Raw genomic sequence first — 7826 nt, forward strand, 5'->3', positions numbered from 1 at the left:
GTCGCCCCACAATACGGCAGTAAAGTCCGAACACTTCTTATATATAAGTTTGGCACCCCGAATTTAGTATTATATGCATTGGCTCCGAATCATGTGTTTGGTCAATAGTTGGGTTGCCCGGTTCCTGTGCTTGTTACCCTACGTTCCGCTCTATCGGCTAGGGTAGTAAAGGGAGAACTACTGCGATTGTGCCCTGGCCTTGACCGGATGAGCATCTTAGTAGAGAAAGCCGAAAACTGACTGTCATGATACGACGAGAGCCGGTCAGCTGTTCGAGGGTTACAAAATCGTTGGAGATTTTTTCCACGTCATGCGAAGGACCGACACTTCCCGATCAGATGCTGATAGCACCCTGGCTTGGACCAGGGGTTGCGCACTTGCTTAATTATAAAACTCCTATGGATAAGTGAGGGCGTTCAAGCCTTACAGTCCGATTGCCATGTTCGTCGCGCTAAACAACTCCTCCAAAGGACCATATAGTTGGATCAAGATTGTTTAGAATCCATCCCGAACACCTCCGTACTACCTACGTGAGGGTGGAAGCCGACGACTGGCCAACCCTCAGATTACAAATAACACGGCCACACAGGAGGAAACAATTCAAAGCATAATAAAATTACTTTACAAACACCGGCTTTGTTCCCATAATACAAGGCAAAGGCAACATGAATACATTTATTCAAATACAATGTCCTGCGAACATTGCGCCGCCACAAGTCGAGACCCCTCTATGACATCGGCGAAATATCGCTCGGGTGTGCGGTGCTCCTTGCCCTCCGGCGGCCCACTGGCAACTTCAACAGCGTTCATCTTCGCCCACCACATCTTGTAGTGAGCGAAGGCCATACAGGCACCTTCAATACAGGCGGAGCGCTTGATGACGTCCAGCCGCGGACAAGCCTCCACTAGACGCCTCACGAGTCCGAAGTAGCTGCCGGGCATAGCTTCGGCTGGCCATAGCCGGATCATCACATCCTTCATGGCTTGTTCGGCCACCCGGTGCAGCTCCACCAGCCGCTTCAGCTGATCGGTGAAGGACATGGGATGCTCTGGCGTCGCATACTGCGACCAAAATAGCTTCTCCGTAGAACCTCCTCCTTCGGCTCGGTAGAACTCGGCAGCGTCTGATACACTGCGTGGTAGATCCGCAAAAGCCCTTGGGGAACTCCGAACCCGGGTTAGTAGAAGGTACTACTTCTCCGCGTACTTGCTTTGCATCTTAAAAGCCTTACCCACCGTGATCTTCTTGGCCTCCTGGACCTCCTGGAGGGCGGCCCGGGCCTCATTTCATGCGGTCTCCGTGATCTGACGAGCCTTGGTGAGCTCGGCACCTTGAGCCGACGCATCATTCTCCAAGGTCTCACATTTGTTAACCGCATCCTGGAGCTCCTGCTGGACTTCTTTCACTGAAGCCTTTAGCTTCTTACGGGCGGCTTGCTGCTGTGTAGCCTTCTCCTCGGCCTTGCCCAGGGCCTTCCTCAGGGCCTCGACCTCGGTCGCGGCTTCTGCATGTATCACAATACCACCGTCAATATACTGCGCTTATTCCTTCCCGAACATATAACAGGTCGTTCCTCATCTTGCATCTCCTGGAGCCAAATTCTAACCTCGCCGAGCTCGTTCTCGGTCCGCTCCAGCCTCCACTTCAGTTCGGAGACCTCGGCAGCATGCGACGTCGCGGCCAACAAGGACGCATGCTTATCAATACATACTCAGACAGCCTCTTATAATTAAGGATTGATCCTCTGTCCGGTTCTTCTCGCCGAACACCGGACAGCGTCTCAGGGGCTACGGACTACATGAGGTTTTTCCCTTTCTTACCTCGAAACCTGTTAACAGGCTGCTGCAGGCTTCATTGGCGGACTGAACCTTCTCGATCACCGCACCCATGAGGATGCGGTGCTTGTCCACGACGGAGGCGTTTCGTAGCGCCCCCATCAGGTCATCCGGCGCTCCTGGGTGTACAGGAGCCACCGATGGAGGCGGCGCACCCCCCTCCTTCAAAGGGGGCTGCTCGCCCGACTCCGGAGCCATATGGGTCTCCGAAATCGTATTCGACTGAGGGCCTAACTGGACACGGCCCTCTTCGCCAGTCTCCATGGGGATTGGCTCCCCCATGTGTCCGGTAGTGGAGGTCTCGCCTTGTGGCGCCTCCCGGACAACGTTCTGGGCTCCTCCCTTCGAAGCGGTCCTTCGGGACAACACTTCGGTGTTGTCCCTGGCCCTGGGGGAGTAAGCAGTTGGGGGCGACTGGCTCGCCATCTCCGATGGCGCCAACGAACCTCCAGATGAGGATCGCTGGATAAGGTCACGGGCCGGACTGCAATGGTGTAGTTTAGGCATGTTAAAATAATAAAGAGAAAGGGCTGGAGGTGCGCATAACTAAGCCGTGTCACATACGATGCGGCTTGGGGCTTAGTGCGGGTGCGTCGTTCTGGACTACTGTTAACGTCCCACGCAGCGTTAACCGCTAGGGCGCCCTTCCCCTTTTGGGCGCTTTCGCCTCCGGATGTGCCGAGGCCGCCATCTTCTTCTTGTTCTCCTCGGGAGGAGGGCTGTTTTCCTCCTCCTCCTCCTCCTCTTCCTCGTCATTGTCCTCAGGGACAGAGGAATGTGCCTCGTCGTCTTCGGACGTGACGTCCGAAGTACCCTTGCGACGGGGGCCACTCTTGGCCTTCTTCTTGGCCTTCTTCTCCGGCGCCTTATATGGCGCCGGCACCAGCATCTTCGCCAGGCGCGGGATGACCGGTTCTTCGGGCAGCGGAGCTAGACACTGGATCCACTTCGCCCTCTCCACCCAGTCCTGAGGGAGCAATACTGAAATCTCAGAAATCATCCTCGAAACATTTAAGTTGGGGATACGTCAAAAGTAACATACCTCGCTGGCGGGGTGTTTACAGTTGTGACCATGGTCTGAATCCGTGGCCGGCGGTTTCTCGTTGCCCTTAAAGAGCAACATCCAGGCATCTTCGTGGGTGGTCTCGAAGAGCCTCACCAGGGTCCGATGCTTCTTCAGGTTGAAATCCCACAGAGGCCGTCCTCTGCGCTGGCATGGAAGAATCCGGCGAACCAGCATCACCTGGATCACATCGACGAGCTTGACGTCCTTAGTTATGATGCTCTGAATGCGCGTCTGCAACGCCATCAGCTCATCAGACGAACACCAGTCCGGGCTCTTCTTGACCCAAGAGGTGAGCCACATGGGAGCACTGGAGTGGAATTCGGCAGCCGCGGCCCAGGTGGTGCCGCGGGGTTCTGTGATGTAGAACCATTGTCTCTGCCACTCCTTCACTGTGTCCACAAAAATACCTTTCGGCCAGGAGACGTTGGGCAGCTTGCTCACCATGGCTCCTCCGCACTCCGCGTGCTGGCCGTCCACCACCTTTGGCTTCACGTTGAAGACTTGGAGCCACAGCCCGAAGTGGGGTTGGATGCGGAGGAAGGCCTCGCACACGACGATAAACGCCGAGATGTTGAGGAAGGAATTCGGGGACAGATCATGGACATCTACCCCGTAATAATACATTAGCCCGCGGACGAAGGGGTGGAGTGGAAACCCTAGCCCGCGGAAGAAATGGGGGATGAACACTACCCTCTCTGTGAGCTCCGGCGTGGGGACGACTTGTCCCTCGGCCGGCAGATGATGGGTGATCTCCTTCACCAAATATCCAACCACCCGAAGCTCAGTAATATCCTCCTCCTTGACGGAGGAGACCATCCACTTGCCCTGACCACCGGACCGGACATGGTTGCTCGAGTGGAAAGGAGATGAGAACTTGGGCGCTGGAGCTTGAGATCGGAAAGGCGAAGACGGAGAGAAGCGTGAGAAGAGGAAGAAGAGAATCCTTATCCCCTTATAAAGGCAGCAAATATTAAATGCCTCCTCACTCGTCTTAGGATTCGCCTATTCCCAAGGGCTGTATAAACGGCACAGTTGGGTTACCCATGCCCGCATTGATGAGAATCCCGCAATAAGGGGACACGATCTCTGCTTCGACAAGACATGACAATAGCAACCGCGTCTCGGGACGTGGGGTGGCAAATGAAAAACGGTTCGAAATTATGACCGAACAAACGCGATGTCGTGTTGTAAAGAAGCTGTCAACAGATTAGATTCGTGCTAATATTATTCTCTCTGCGGTTGTGTATGGTGTGTGTAACAGGTCCGGATACAATCATGGCATCCGAAGACTATCTTGGAGTTCGGAAAAAGGGGAACCCGCCTTGCAATGCCGAAGACAATCTGCGCGCCGGACTCCTCGTCATTGAAGCCAGGTTCAGGGGCTACTGAGGGAGTCCTAGACTAAGGGGTCCTCGGGTGTCCGTCCTGTTATCCATGGGCCGGACTGATGGGCTGTGAAGACAGGAAGGCACAAGACCATACTCGTGTCTGGATTGGACTCTCCTTGGCGTGGAAGGCAAGCTAGGCGACCAGCTGTGAAGATTCCTTCTTATGTTACCGACTCCATGTAACCCTAGATCTCTCCGGTGTCTATATAAACCGGAGATCATAGTCCGGATAGGGGACATTCATTACCAAATACACATAGGCTAGACTTCTAGGGTTTAGCCATTACGATCTCGTGGTAGATCAACTCTTGTAATACTCATATTCATCAAGATCAATAAAGCAGGAAGTAGGGTATTAACTCCATAGAGAGGGCCCGAACCTGGGTAAACATCATGTCCCCCGTCTCCTGTTACCATTGATCCTAGACGCACAGTTCGGGACCCCTACCCGAGATCCGCCGGTTTCGACACCGACAGTCGCTGCCATGAACTTGGCGAGGGCGGAGTATCTAGGATGGCATTGTACGAGAGGCCAATGCAGGCCACGTCGAAGTCAGTCAACTCAGTGCGGTAGTTGTCGCAGGTACGGAAGGTGAACGGAAGGCGCACGAGCCCCAAGGGGGTGGCAGAGCTTCTGGTCACCCCGGTGAATGGCTTGGTGGGCGCGAGCTGGTCGTGGGGCACCTGAAGCATGTCGAAGGCCTCGATTGAAAGGACGTTGAGGCCAGTGCCGCCGTCGATGAGGGTCCGGGTGACCGCCACGATCACCAGTGGCAGGCGTAGTCCTTGGGTGGTATCTAGAGTCGAAGGTGATGTCGGTCTCTGGCTTGACGCGGTCCCGCGGGGACTCCGGCCACGACTGGGCGGCGCCTACTTGGCGAAGGAGCTTCTTGACGTGGTGACCAGACCCGGGCGCCTATGACCCGCCATTGATACAAGTGACCGCGTGAGGCCTAGGAGCCGCAAAACGCGCGATGAACAAACCGCAAAGCTCCTCCCAGGTGGACACTTAGGCCTCGGGGTGGCCGCGGAGCCACGAGCGTGGCATCTCCGTGAGGGCCAGGGGGAACCAGTTAGCCATGGCTTTGTCGTCGCCGTTGGCCGCCTGGATAACTTGTGCATATAGCCGGAGGAACTCCTGGGGGTCGGCCGCGCCGTCATACCGCAAGGGCAGCACCAAACTTAACTTCCCCATTCACCGCACCCGACACAGGTTGGGGGCGAAGTCCGGGCATCCCACGGCGTCCCCACGGGCCACGGGCGGCCAAACCGGTGAGGTAGCATCCGCCATGGAAACCGCGAGGCAAAGTCAAGCGGGGTCCGGGAAGAGATAAATCTTCGACGCGCCCCTAACTGGCGCGCCAAATGTCGGATTCAGGGCTCCGTAGACCCAAGAAGGTTCTAACTCAGGGGCGTGTGCGAAGATCTGAACTAACTGAAGACTCGAGCTCGTCACCCCTTGGCCTAACTACACCGAGTTCGTGGAAGCGAGGAAGAAGATGGACACGGCAGTTTAACCAGGTTCGGGCCACCTTGCGGTGTAAAACACTACTCCTGCTTTGTGGTGGATTAGCCTCGCGAGGAGATTTGGGGATGAACTAGTATAGTGGTTGAGCGACCTCGCGAGGGCTCGAGTAGTGAGGGTGGAATGGGAACGATCCCCTTCTACGGTGGTGGCTAACCTATATTTATAGTGGCCTTGGTCCGCTTCCCTCAAAACATAGGCAGGAAGGGATCCCATAGTGGCCAATTTGAAAGGGGACAAGAAGTACATCTAATCCTGACGAAAGGTAGTGTTTGCTTGCAAAGCTTCTGGTCGTGACGCCGCGGTGGGGTCGACGATGACATCCGTCCTGCTGAGCCCGTGGTCTTGGTCTCATTGCACCGGAATAGAAAGCTTTAGGGATTCCTCGAGAACCCGCGTCTGTCCTTGCTTCCTTAGCACCGAAAGGGAAACTGCCTCCTCTACGCCCACTGGCGCCCGCCTGCCCATGGTCGTCATGGCTCATGTCATCACAACCTCGTGAGGCTGGGTACCTGCATAGAAATCTCCGCTTCGGGAGGCAGCCTAGGGAGGCCGCTCCTCCGAGGACTTGACGTCGCCTTCCTCGCGAGGCCGGGTACCCCCGCGAGGGTCTTGTCTTGGAGGGTCTTGCAACTGGGCCCTATCGGGCCGTCAACGAGCCCACGCGCTGAGCCGCAGACAGGCAAGCCTGGGTATCCCCAAACCCAGAATGCCGACACTACTGCTACTGCAGTTGAAGTCCCAAGTCTATATGATGAGTTCATCTCCCCAACTCCACCGTCGCAGGTACTTGCTCTAAGTTGATAGTGTGATAATTGGTTTCATGTTGCATATGTTCTCTAGCTGGTATTTCTTCTAATTTGATTAAACTGCACCTGTTGAGTTTATACGTTATACATGTGCATATGACATGCCTTTCTGTGTCTAGAATACACTACATCTATCTATCGTACCATGTTCTTACATCAAAGTACTGTTGTTGTGTACCCCACATATCAATCACTTAATATTGGACGCTTTTAACGTGGTAGTGTGATAGTGGTTGCATCTTGCATTGATTTCTAGGTTTTACTGCTTCTAATTTTTCGAAATGCCACTTATGACAAGACACTTTTAACTTGGCAGAGTGATATTGGTTGCATCTTTCATATGGTGTCTAGCTTGAATTACTTATAATTTCTTGAAAATCCTTCTGCTAGTTTACACATCATAGGTGTGAATATGTCATGCCATCCTATTTTTCTTATATATTCCATCCTCCTCATATTGTTGTCTTACATCAAAGTATTTCTTGTCTGTATCATGCATCAATGAGTTCTGAAGAGCGATTTTATTTTTTTTGTGTTCTGGGTACGGCTTGACATGGAAAAGTCAAAAAAGAGAAAGGAAAAGAATATAGTAGGGAATGGTGTTACTCGTTGGGTGCAATGGAAAAGGATCTTCCCTCGAGATTCAGCTGGTACTTATAGTGCAGTAGAAGGTCCAAGTCCACTGGTAAATCTACAAACACAGTATCACCTGCTCCACCAGCCGTAGCATCTCCTTCAACTATACCGACATCTCAACAAGTTACTCATTCATTTGGTCTGCAAGTGGCATGTCCCCAAGCTGCCTTCACACTTAACACAACTTCCGAAGCACTGCTGACGCAACATGACTTGGCAAGATCAGAAGAACCTCATGAGCATCAACACCTAGACGGTACCTGACCGAGTCAAGTTGCAGTTGCATCCTCCTTTATATGTACTCTCACAGTTTGATGTGCACTAACACTTTCCATATTCGTTGTTGAACTAGTGCCACGGCGCAAGCGGAAATAAACATCAGGGATAATGCTTGACAAATTAACAAAATCTAATGGAGGAAGAATGGACATCCATTTTAAGGCAGGTTTAAAAAGGACACACGGTGCTACAGAGTCAGCCAAGTTAGTATCAGAGGCAGCCGTTGCCATTTGGTGTCATGCACGTATCCTCCCAACGTGGATCCACTACAGGAACGAGAAACGATA

The sequence above is a fragment of the Triticum aestivum genome, chromosome 5D (genome assembly GCF_018294505.1).
Source record: "Triticum aestivum cultivar Chinese Spring chromosome 5D, IWGSC CS RefSeq v2.1, whole genome shotgun sequence".
Classification (NCBI taxonomy): Eukaryota; Viridiplantae; Streptophyta; class Magnoliopsida; order Poales; family Poaceae; genus Triticum; species Triticum aestivum.